A 12,458-nucleotide genomic window follows, 5' to 3' on the forward strand; every position below is an offset into this window, starting at 1 on the left:
CTTGGTTATTAATACCCTCATAACCAAGCACATGATAATGAACCCTCGTAAATCCTTTAAACGGAACCTGGTCCTAGATAATGTTCCTTTGGAGAGGGTTAGCTCCTTTGAATATTTGGGCATAGTGGTCTCAGATAGCATGACCTGGAATAATCAGTTCAACAAGGCGTCCCTAAAATTCTCTCAGCTAGCAGGGGCATTGCGGCGTGAGATTTGCTTATCATATACGAAGCCCGTAGCCCCAGCTCTTAAACTCTATAGCTCAAAGGTTGTGAGTAGTGTATTCTATGGGGCTGAACTGTGGGGTCTGGTGGACGCAAGAAATTAACAACAGTTGGAAACAAGTTTCTTAGGAGTCTTGTAGCCCTGCCCCAAAGTACCACCTCCTTCCTTTGAAACTGGACCTGGGAGTTAGGTCTATACATGAACAAGCGAGTCTGTGCCCATTGCTTTTTTGGTATAGGTTGGTCACTACTCCTGACCTAGCCCCTTATGTTGCTGCTTGTAACGAAGTATCCGCTATAGACAGGCACAAAAAAATTGGGTGGATAAAATATGTTAACACTCTTCGGGCAGCAATTGGCCTCCCTAATGAGCCTGCTAGCACTCCACCACAGTACTCAAAGGACCAGCTAAAGCGTCAATATTGGCTATGGGTAGAACAGACCACCTATTCGAGAATTCGTCATGGTTGTTTAACCGATGTTTTTTTAGACATAAAATCCTCAAAATACCCTGAGAAATATCCTGATATTATGAAAGTGCCTGGGGACAGGAAATTGTATATCCAGTTTAGGTTTGGCTGCATACCCACCAATGCCTTTACCAACCTTTGGCTAAATAACACCAGCCAGTCCAAGGGATGCCCATCCTGTCCCAACCCAAGCGAAACTGTGGGCCACATTTTCTTTGCATGTCCAGCCTACGACAGACCAAGAAGGAATTGGCTGGTTCCACTATGCAGACAGTTGGGGACCCATAGCCATCGTGACGCACTACGGATTTTAAGATCAGACACAAGACCATCCTTTGTATGTGCCATTGCAAAATTTCTTGGCCGGTTCTAGGCCATTAGGCGAAGGCTCCTGCCCACTTTTCCTTGTGCCAGGGACCAGCTGTTGTAAAAATCTTACGACTCAAGGGTGTTTTAATCCCCAGGATCCTGTTTTTTTAACTTCCTTCTCAAAGTTTTTATCAAACCCTTTTTAAATTGTGGATACTGTTAGTCATTATTGCCCTCGCAATTTATTCCTGTTTTATCCTTTTTACTTGATTTTTAATTGAGTACACACATAGAAATGCTGCATTTTAGTGATTTCCTCTGTGTTTACAATCTCCATTACGTGATACTTGACCATTTGAATCTGGTGTATTAAATATCTACTTTTACTTGTGTTAACTGTATCATGGGCTCCACTGCTAAGGAAGAATATGTGTGTATCTTTTATGGTTTTACAACCAAAATAAAGATTATGATGATGACATGCAGTAGTCTTCTTCAGAGTACCAACATCCACTCCTGTCTTGGGATCTACAGGTTTCCTCTCCCCTGGCCTGATGAGTTTTGGGCCCCCCTTTGGCCATTCCCCTGTCTTCGTTCCAGCGTTCCTCCGCTCGGTTGTGCCTGGTCCACCCTCTCTGCATTCTTCATTTGGACCAGCATCAACTTATCATTGAGCTTCCTATGCTTTGAGTCTACTTCATCACTACAGTACTGTCACGATTCAATCACGTATAGGGTGACTACAGGTCCCAGAATGCTTGTTTCTAGTCCACTTTCACTGTTTACTCCTTTCCCCCTTTCTGTTTTCTATATTAGCTTCCTGTGTGCCTTCCGCGGTGCTTGTCATCTGTGGTTAGCCGTATCTTCGAGTACTGACATTCAATGGTATTGTGCGCATTGGAGCGTTTTCGAGTCAGTGTGAACGGGGCTGGGGAGAGTCTATTCCTGGCCGTTCTCTTTGGGCGTTTCATTCCGTCGGACGCCGCGTAACAGCTGTGTGGAGTTCCGAGCTGTGAGCTGAGAGCCGCCTAGGAGCTGCGCTGAGAGCCGGAGAGAGAGACTCGCGCTGGCAGCTGGGGAGAGAGCCGCGCTGGAGCACAGACAAAGGTACACGGAGCTCGCGGCCAGCAATCAGTTCTAGTACTTTATTCTCCCTTACTTTTTTCATCGGACCTGTGGCTAGCGGATTGCTAGCGTGGGAAGAGTGTTTTGTAACTCTTCGTGTTTTTTGTTCAAGACTTGGCTTTTTGGGGTATTTTTGGCATTTGAACTCTGCCGAACATTTTTGTTTTCTTGTGAGCCGTTGAGAGGCTCGGATTAAGTGTACCATCGTTTCTTGAAATCACAGACGAACATAGTCTAGAAGGAACATTTGCCTTATTTATTTGAGCGGAAGCTTTATCGACATGACTGTGGATTACATATGAGAAGCTTCCTGTTTCTCTCTGGAATTAGGGTTCTTGGGCAGATCCCTGTTTTGTTTTCCTTTTACTTTATTTTTCCTATTTTGCCTTCTTTTCTCAGAAATGACTGTGGAAGCCTTATGATGTAAGTGTATGTCCTCCCATTGTATGCATAGAAGTGGTAGTGTACCATAGTGAAGAGTGTAACTTTCCTGCTCTTGTGTCTCTGTGCAGGTACCTACTTACAGACCCAACATTTGGCATTCTCCTGTTGTCGAGTTCTGTAGATGGTTTATGGCTGCCACTCCTTTATGTTTTATTTAACCACTTTTTCCCCTTCCCTGGGTGGGGTCCTCATAGGCGAGTGTTAGTCCTATACTCGCTTATGGTACCGTATCTAGGGAGGAGTGAATCTAGCTTCTACATCGCTCCTGCTTTACCGGATTCCAAGGTTAGTCAATCTGTATCCATTGTGCCAAGTACCTGGCATACCATAGAATCTCATTCACGGTCTTGCTCTGCCAACAGATCAAATGCTGCTGGATCATGGAGCTAATCTCTGGTCTTAACTCTAAAATGAATTTGGAGACAAACTGTCCCATGTCTTTGGAGTCTAATGTATCTAGTCCACTGTACTGCTTAAAGGCCTGCAAGAGCCTCACATAGTAAGCATGAACGGATTCTTTGGGCTCTTGAGTAGTTCAGTCTATCTTTACCCAATCAATATCTCGTGGTGAAGGTTTTGACTGTAACCATGTGATTACCTGATTGTACTTTTTCATAGCCACAGGTGAAGGACCATGGGTAATAGGATTTCGCTCTGGTTCTGACATTGGCCATTCAATAGCGATTTTACAAGCTGACCACAAATCACTTGGTACTACAATATCAAACAATGTATTCAAATCAATCCACAATACCTTCGGAATCTTGACAAAGCGATCAACCTGCTTGTACCACTCAACAGGTTTTTTCCTCAGCTGAGGGAAATCATTTGTGAATGCTGCCAAATCACCCCTGCTCCAAGGCACATGCACATACCCTCCACTCGGTACCTCTCGCAATGGGTAAGCCTCTACTCCTGCTGTTCCTCCTCCCGGAGGCGGCGTATCACCTATACCCTTTTTGACACTCTTCTTCTTAGACCACCTCTCTTCCCACTTGTCAAGCATGCTCCATGCACATATCCCTACAATCAATTCTCGAATGTGTGTTTTCAACCCTATGACTCTTTTCTCTTCCAATTCCTAGTCCCTATAATTTTGCCTATGACTTCCCTGCAACATCATCGTGTTGGACAAATCTACATCTTACCTCTGTGCTAACTCTGTCAGTTTCTCATGAGATTTCCTTGCCATATGGGTCACATCTTTCGCCACAAACAACAGCTCATCTTGTTCATAAAGTTCCATCCTTTCCAAAGGCAAGTTTCCGCTTATAATTTCATCCGCTTCTGACTTCAACTTCACCACATCTAGAACTTTGGCCCTTATAGCAGCTTTAATTGTTCCCTGACTTGATGTACTGCTTTACTCTCCATTTTCACTGCTCTGATTTCCTTGGTGACTCCCTTCAACTATGGACTGTGAGACACCTTGACTCCCCGAAATTCCTTCATCCATTCCTCCTCCTGCTATTCTCCCCATGGGACCTCTAACTTGGGGTTCCTACATCCTCAAATCAGAATGTGAGTCTGCTAACGACACTGATCTTACCGCTCTAGACTCAGTATGCCCTCTAGAAGAGTCTGCCGTAGCTGGCAATGGAGTACTAGCCTCTAAAGGTCGCGAAAGAAGACAAATTCCACGCACTGTACCATTTCCTCCAGAACCAATACCTTCTCCTGCTGCTGGTAACTGTGTTTGACTACTGTTTCCTGCTTGACCTGGATTGTACACTGACACTATGGGACCAAAGGTGACCGGCACCCTAAGGTCATCCGGTAACCGTGTAACAGCATTCGCTCCACTCATCTCTGTATCTCTCAATTGCTGTATTCCTATTCCCTCCGTTCCTGTTGAAATCTTCCCCACTACTCTCGCACTAGGACTTGTCTGCTATTCTCCTGTCCCTTCTGTAAGCGCTTGTCTTCCCTCCTCTGACATTGGATTATACGGAGGCAGACGCTCTGCTGACGACCTATCCAACAAGCTGTCATCTGTGTCACTATCATCTTCTTCTTCCTTCCACTTTTGGGCATCTACTTTCACTAACATCGTGAATAGCCTTTCTCCCTTAAAAGTCCCTACTCTCCATCTTTTCTCCAATGCATCCCATCGTAAATCTGGTCGCCCTTATCGACTTTTTCACTCTTTCCTGACTTCGGTCCCTTTTCCTCATATGTGCTGCTCTTACACATGCATCTAAAACCTCAAACTGTGTTGGTCTGGGTGGAGGTCGCAATTAATCCATCACTGCCCTCAACTGGTGCAATATATTGTTTCCAAATGACCCATAACATGGAAAAGCCAAATCTCCCTTCTCAGTAACCTTGTGCCAATTTTGAGGCCAAACTATGCTATGAAGTCCTGTATTCGTGGCCATATAATGTGCTGGTGTGTCCTCGGGTGGTGCCTCTTCACCCACTCGAGTTACCACTCCTCTATCTCCCTTACAAAGGTCTAAAGCATTGCATGTTTAAAACAACTCCTTTACCCCACAAGATGTTTTTGTTTTTACTTCCTGATGACAATCCACCAATCCCAGCGCAGCTTTATACCAACCGGCCTATCACAGCGCACCACCCTCTGACATCACTATTCCTCCTCACTCAGCTCACCAGGTCATCCTCCTTTACAATCTCTTCCTTAAACATTCATGCACCTCATCCATAGAAACAAGTAACGGTCTGTCCACCATACGACCGGACAGTCACATAACGGACTGTCTGTTCACAAAACAACCGGACAGTCTCACAAGTAATTGCATGCCTCTCCTCTGGCAACTGTCTGTCCGTGAAATGACCAGACAGTCACCTCAGACCATCTGCTCACGAAGGGCTGGACAGTCATATAACTAGTCGATAGGATCCACTTGCTGATGATCATTCACACACACTGACCCACGACCTGCGTTGGCCACTCGAATCGCTGTGGTCCGCCCTTGTGCACTAGCTTCCCACATAACTCTATCAAGCTCTCTCACACATGTTCCCTATCTCCCAGTGGGTTTGCCAATGACGCCTCACACCTCCCACAATCACTGGTCAGACAATTACAGCTCTGGTGTCTTCTACACCACAAATCTATCCCGGGATTTTAGGCTACTCGTCGAGCCTGACATCAAACAAAACAAATCGTATTCCATGGACTGCGCGCTTTTGGCCCAAAACCACAATCCCTCGACTCTCAACCCAACACCGCAAGACATCACACAATCAAATCATCAAAGCAATTTAACACATATCCCCATCCATACTCACTCCACTGTGAACTGCCATCCCTGCCACACCGTCACTCTGTTGGTCTACGCCAAAGTCCGTCGTCCTCCGCCTCCAATCCTCTGACCTTTCATCCACTGGGCTTTTTGGGGCTCTATGACTAACTTTCCATAATATTCCTAGCTTTTCTCCTCACTGCAGAGGCAACGGTCCTTCTGCTACCAACTGACGGGGCCGAGTTCCTCCCTACCAAATTACTGTGGAACTTACGGCTGATGGACCTTTGTTGCCTGCTGAGAGGTGTAGAGGGGAGATATAGATCATTTAAACAGGACCACAATTTATAAGAACCATGACTCTGAAGAATCACAGACTCCGACTTCCAAGTTAGTGGGTTTATTACAAACCCAAAAACAACTGGATGTACAAGCACCTCATTACGACGTTGTAGAAATACATGGGAACTAATACAAATCGAAACCCAGGGGCTAGCTTAATGTGATGGATCATAAACAGAATGGCAATCTCCAGAAGCAGAATGCCGGCAATGATTGCCCCCACATCAAGTTTGGCTTTCATCTGTGGCGAATGAATGGAAAGCATTAGCCTGTAATTACACTACCACTACTGTGACATTCTGACTTTGCATTTCCCAGGCAAGATCAGGAAAAGGCGTCAGCGTGTGAAGACTTCCTAAGAAGTAATCTCACGTTGTATGGGTCAAGTAGCCAAAGCTACAGAGTTCGTTCTAAGATGCTCCTTCTCTCCTTCGATCTCCTCACCTCATCTTCTGACTCCACCCTGGAGCAGTGTCCCTAATACAAAAACACAAAATGCAAAACATGCCCAAGGATCACCTCATCTCGCTGGACACTTCCCATAGGTGATTTTCCATGAGGTGTTGAGGCTCTCAGCTCCTGTCTTGATGACAATGATTCTCAGGCCTCCCTCAATGAGAAAGAACACTGTCTCCCAATTGACACACATTTGTATCGTATCCTCCCGAACCTAACTCTCCTAAACAAAAGACGTTATTCCACTAACAAAGACGACTTTCTCCACCTGCAATATAAACATGAGAACAGAACAAATACAACGTGCACATGAATTTCAGTAACAACCCTGCTGGCACGAGTTTCGGGGGCGGCGGCCTCCACCCACTCTAACCTGTGGTTGTCGTGGGGTGGCAAACACAGGAATTGCCAGCACCCCCCACTCTTACATGCACCCGCCGTGGGGTGGCAAATGAAAGGACCGCCATGGGTAGCCAAAGGTCTAGCTACGCCATTGCAAAGAAGTTATAGAATATTATCAGTCCCTTGTTTGTTCATCTTTCACATCATACATAGAGATTCAGGCCTTCAGAGCCATTTAGTGCTTCCCCGGTACCCCCTGAGGCACATAAATGGATAAAGGCATTATAACTAATCAATAAATAAATGTTATCACATAGAGGTCAGTTTTAGATCATCCCGTGAAAGCAGGCAATATGGTGGCTTTGCCTGTTTGATTATGCAACATTAACTCATATATTTCATACATTTAATGCAATGAATTTGTGAGCAGACGATATCTGTCCTGGACTAGACATGCCTTGGGAATTGTAAAATAAATAAGTATGACGTTAAATCAGATGTAGAATATGGTAGATCAAATATGTGTAAATGTACCTAGCCTTTTTTAGTCTTGTGAGTTAAAATGAGAAAGATTTGGGGGCATATTTACAATTACTGGCGCATCCCTGCAAATTAGCAGGGATGCGCCAGTAATTGTGCGCCATGCCTCCGCCACCCATGATGCGCCGCATTTACAATGCGATTTAGAAGAGGGGGTGGTGATGAACAGAGTGTCTGAGTTAAACAGACCATTCTTACCCAGTCCAAAGATCAGGGCTTGATCCATCACCGTTATTTATCTCACTGCCCCAACCCAGCTCAGAACCTGGCTATATGCAAATCAGTCTGTCCCTGGCCCAGTGCATCATGGGAACAGGGCAGACTAAACTACCAAGCCAATTCTTCACCAGAAAGGAGACAAGCTACCGGGGACCGGTTTCTGGCATTTCAGCCTTCTTCGGCCCGGCTTGCTTGAATCCTGATGGAGCAGTGAGAAAGGGACTCATGTCTGAGTATACCCTGCCACACCTATAGTGGCCAAAAACGATTTAGAAGAGGGGGTGGTGATGAACAGAGTGTCTGAGTTAAACAGACCACTCTTACCCAGTCCAAAGATCAGGGCTTGATCCATCACCGTTATTTATCTCACTGCCCCAACCCAGCTCAGAACCTGGCTATATGCAAATCAGTCTGTCCCTGGCCCAGTGCATCATGGGAACAGGGCAGACTAAACTACCAAGCCAATTCTTCACCAGAAAGGAGACAAGCTACCGGGGACCGGTTTCTGGCATTTCAGCCTTCTTCGGCCCGGCTTGCTTGAATCCTGATGGAGCAGTGAGAAAGGGACTCATGTCTGAGTATACCCTGCCACACCTATAGTGGCCAAAAACGATTTAGAAGAGGGGGTGGTGATGAACAGAGTGTCTGAGTTAAACAGACCACTCTTACCCAGTCCAAAGATCAGGGCTTGATCCATCACCGTTATTTATCTCACTGCCCCAACCCAGCTCAGAACCTGGCTATATGCAAATCAGTCTGTCCCTGGCCCAGTGCATCATGGGAACAGGGCAGACTAAACTACCAAGCCAATTCTTCACCAGAAAGGAGACAAGCTACCGGGGACCGGTTTCTGGCATTTCAGCCTTCTTCGGCCCGGCTTGCTTGAATCCTGATGGAGCAGTGAGAAAGGGACTCATGTCTGAGTATACCCTGCCACACCTATAGTGGCCAATAGTGTGGGGACAGGAACAGACTAATTTGCATACAGCCAGGTTCTGAAACTGGGATGGTGCAGTGAGCTAAAAAACGGTGTTGGATCTAGCCCTGATCTCTTGACTGGGTGAGAGCTTTCTGCTTAATTCAGAGACTCTGTCCCTCACCACCCCTTGTTGTTAGCATTTACAATGCGGCGCACCATGGGGCAAAAACGGCACGGATGCGTCACGCATCTGTGCCGTAAAGGTGTCGCATTGCTGGAGTTGCGTCGCATGCGCAGCGCAGCTCCAGCAATGCTCTGGGGGGCCCATTCTACTAATGCTGTGTCAAGTATTTCGCCTGCTTCAAGCAGGCGCAGGGTTTTGACGTAGCATTGGCCTAAAAGTGACTGAGTGAAATCTTGTAGATTTCACTCAGCCACTTTTAGGAGGCGTTCTTGCGCCGGAACGCCCCCCCTGCACCGAAACACCTCCTTAAGGCGCAGCACTTTACAACGTGACGCATCTCCCAGATGTGTCACGTTGTAAATAGCCCGCACCATGGCGCATCTTTTGCGCCGCCGCTGCGTCACAAAAGTGACGCAACGGCGGCTCAAAAGAGGCACAAGGGGCTTGTAAATCTGCCCCTTGATGCTTAACCATGCGCATTAGGTAGGGCTGCTTCGCACAAATTTAGTTTGCTGTTTAAAAGGCTGATAAGGTGTACACTAAATGGCAACTAAAAGTTCCCCAAAATAGGATGGAGTGTTCACTGCACCCGGTAAATGCAATTCCCACACATCCGGAAATCAGCCACATTTTCGTGTTCGGGTTTTAAAGAACTGTTATTTTGTTAGTGTCACAGCATTTATTTTGTTATCTTATGTCTGTGTTTTCTTGTTCACTAAAGGGAAATATGCTCAAAATGCACAGACATCTAGCAAAGCCTTCATCAAGTTGAGTAGTGAAATAGCATTAGTTATTGTGTCCGGGAGGAAAGATGGGGTGATTTGGATGCGTTGCCTTAACTGGGTGAAAAAAACGAACTATCACGAATATCTTTTACATTTGTTGCAATAGAACGATGATGCTAATAATGTGCAATATTTGTCCTGAAGAAGGTGCTATGGGCCCAAAACCAACCTGTTTTAGACACTCTGAAATGTAGTAAAACACTATGTAATAATCAAGACCTATTGCCTTCTGGTAAAGGCATTAATGGAAGGTTAATGACATTTGCTGAGGGCATTAACTACTGTTAATTAACCACCCAACATCAAGCTGATCGCGCGAGTGCACGTGGAGCTGTGAATGCTTGGTAGCATGTGGGCAATTACAATACAGTTATTAGCATCCACTCCCAAACTTCAACCAGCACAGGCAGAAACGCCTCACCTGTCCTTGCTGCTTCACGCTGCTGGTTCACATTGTCACTGAACTTAGAATAAAGACAAACAACAGCCACCAATCAAGTCACCATCTCTGCATATAACAGTTAAATAGTTACTTCTGAATACTTGCTTAGCACAGCAGCGTGTGGCATTCTGGGTAGGTGACGTCATTCCTTTTATCAGTTCCATCTTTTACTGAACTGAGCGTCCAGGCTCTATTTACATTCTAAATGGGTGTGCAGTGGCTGTGGGGACTTTGGAATACCAGTTAAATGTCATCATTCTATCATCTATAAATGTAAAAATAATAATATAACACTCTGTACTCTGAGAAGAAAATGTTTTTTAGAGTAGCCTAGTCACAAGCTATTTCTTGGAACAGACACAATATTCAGATATTTATACGCCACTCAATGAAAGTGCCATCCAAGCGCAAGTTAATATTCAAGTCTGAAATAGAAGCCGCCCACTTTGCCTGTAATATTGAGCTAAAATATCATTCAATACCCATTTGTCTCAACTAGAAAATAGCTTTTCTATTAAAGATTCTGACAGAATCTGGGGAAAAACTACAGCTGCGCAAAAGTGCTCCGCGCACGCCCTCCTAGGAGTCTTAATCGTCATAGCAACAGTGTTGCGATTGGCTAGGAATGCCAGGGGGTGGATTAGCTGCTAGTACAATGGGCGCGGAGGCACTTAACCCAATTTAGCAGTGACACAGTCTTCAAAGTGATTCCTTTTTCGTGTCCTGTTCTGCTCTTTCTGAGTTTGTCAATGTGCCCGGTGCTTTCTGGTCTGTTTTTACACCGCTGATGCTGAGGAACACTTTTCTAGGATTAGATTTTGGCGGGGTGCGGATTTATTTGTAGGAACATCTGGATAGCTTGGGCGCTTCAATTGCTAATATGATGCATATGACTCGAGCTTTTCCTGGTTTGAACATGTCCTGTGCTTGTGGTTGTTAGAGCGTTTCATGTAAGGAGGGCAACATGTTCCCTGTCTCCAGTTACATCTCAAATCAAGGGAAGTGCTTGTTAGATTCGTTCCAAAGAAGCAAACCAAGACCACAGCTCCCAGAATGCACAAAATGGTATCATGAAGGATAAGGACTGATGTTCTGACAACATGCAGCAAAGGGCAAACATAGGTTTCCTTCTAGGAGCCACTGTTTTCAGGTGTGCTGGTCTAATTGGTTCAACTGAAGCAAAGACCAAATGTCACAGGGGCAGAATTACAAGCCCCCGGCGCCACCAGTACGTCACTTTTTGTGATGTACTGGTAGTGTATTTTACTGCTCCATATTTACAAGGACAATGAAAAGCCACCCTGCTTGGTTTTTCTTGTCCCTTTAAATATGGCCCCTTTACATGCAGGACTTTTTTGGGGGAAAGGGTTGTTCCATGGGTGTTGCGTTGGGTGTTCCCACGTAACAACCATGGAACAAGACACATCCAGATTTATGAGGAATCGTAAATCTGGAAATGCGTGTGAATGCTACACCTCCCCAGGGGAGGCGTAGGGAGGCGTAACGAGGAGATATGTTTTCATTTCTCCTCGTTTTTTTTCCTCTTTCAGTGCATGCTGCATTCTACAGCACACATTGAAAGAGGAAAATGCCTGTTGTGATTGTTTTTGAGCATGAAGGTGTGCCTGTGGGACGTATGGTAGGTGTTGTGGTCCTTGCAACCCATGACGGCCACATGGTGAGAGCAAACACCAACGCAGTGCCCCACCTTGGGTCGATGAAGTTAGTACTTTGTTTGTCGGTCTGGCTTGACAGCACATCTGTCTGCCAGACTTGTTGTTACCAATGCTTTAAAATATACTTAGGCCAGGCTTTGACTCCACCCATCGTCTCAGGCTATTGCTATTTGGTGTATCATTCCACCTTGTAGGAAGAGCCTCCACGGGAAGCATGAGGAGCTGATTGATGTGTGAAATGTACACTCACCCAATCATCACATGGTTTGTCACATACACTTCTTCATTTCCTCTATGCTCTCTATATAGAATATGATATGGAGCACATGAGCGTTAGTAATCAGTCCGATACTTGGGGGATTCTGGTGGTGTGTAGTCCTTGTGATGGGGTCTCTGTGCAGTCATTATTACATTATATGTTCGTTTGAAATTTCTTTCATTTCCAACTTAGAGTCTTCCTGAAACCTCTTTTTAAATCCTTGGACCATCGCAGATGTGGAGTAGCTCTGTCTCATCTGCAGCAGGTGAGTGCTCCAGATGTTTTTTCAGGGTGAGTGAGCTCCTTTCTTAAAGCTGCAGCCCGAGCCAGGAAAACCACGGAAGGGTAAGTGCCCATACTTAAGCGCTCACGAGCAACTATTGCTTTAATGTCTTCTTTTGGTGTGTGTGATGTTTCTTTTATTAGTATTTTAGCATTTTATGTATTTGAAATATTGGTTTTTATTACATACATTCGTATTGATATCCTTCTATTGTGCACTTTGCACTTTAT

The sequence above is a fragment of the Lissotriton vulgaris genome, chromosome 3_1 (assembly GCF_964263255.1).
Source record: "Lissotriton vulgaris chromosome 3_1, aLisVul1.2, whole genome shotgun sequence".
Taxonomy (NCBI): Eukaryota; Metazoa; Chordata; class Amphibia; order Caudata; family Salamandridae; genus Lissotriton; species Lissotriton vulgaris.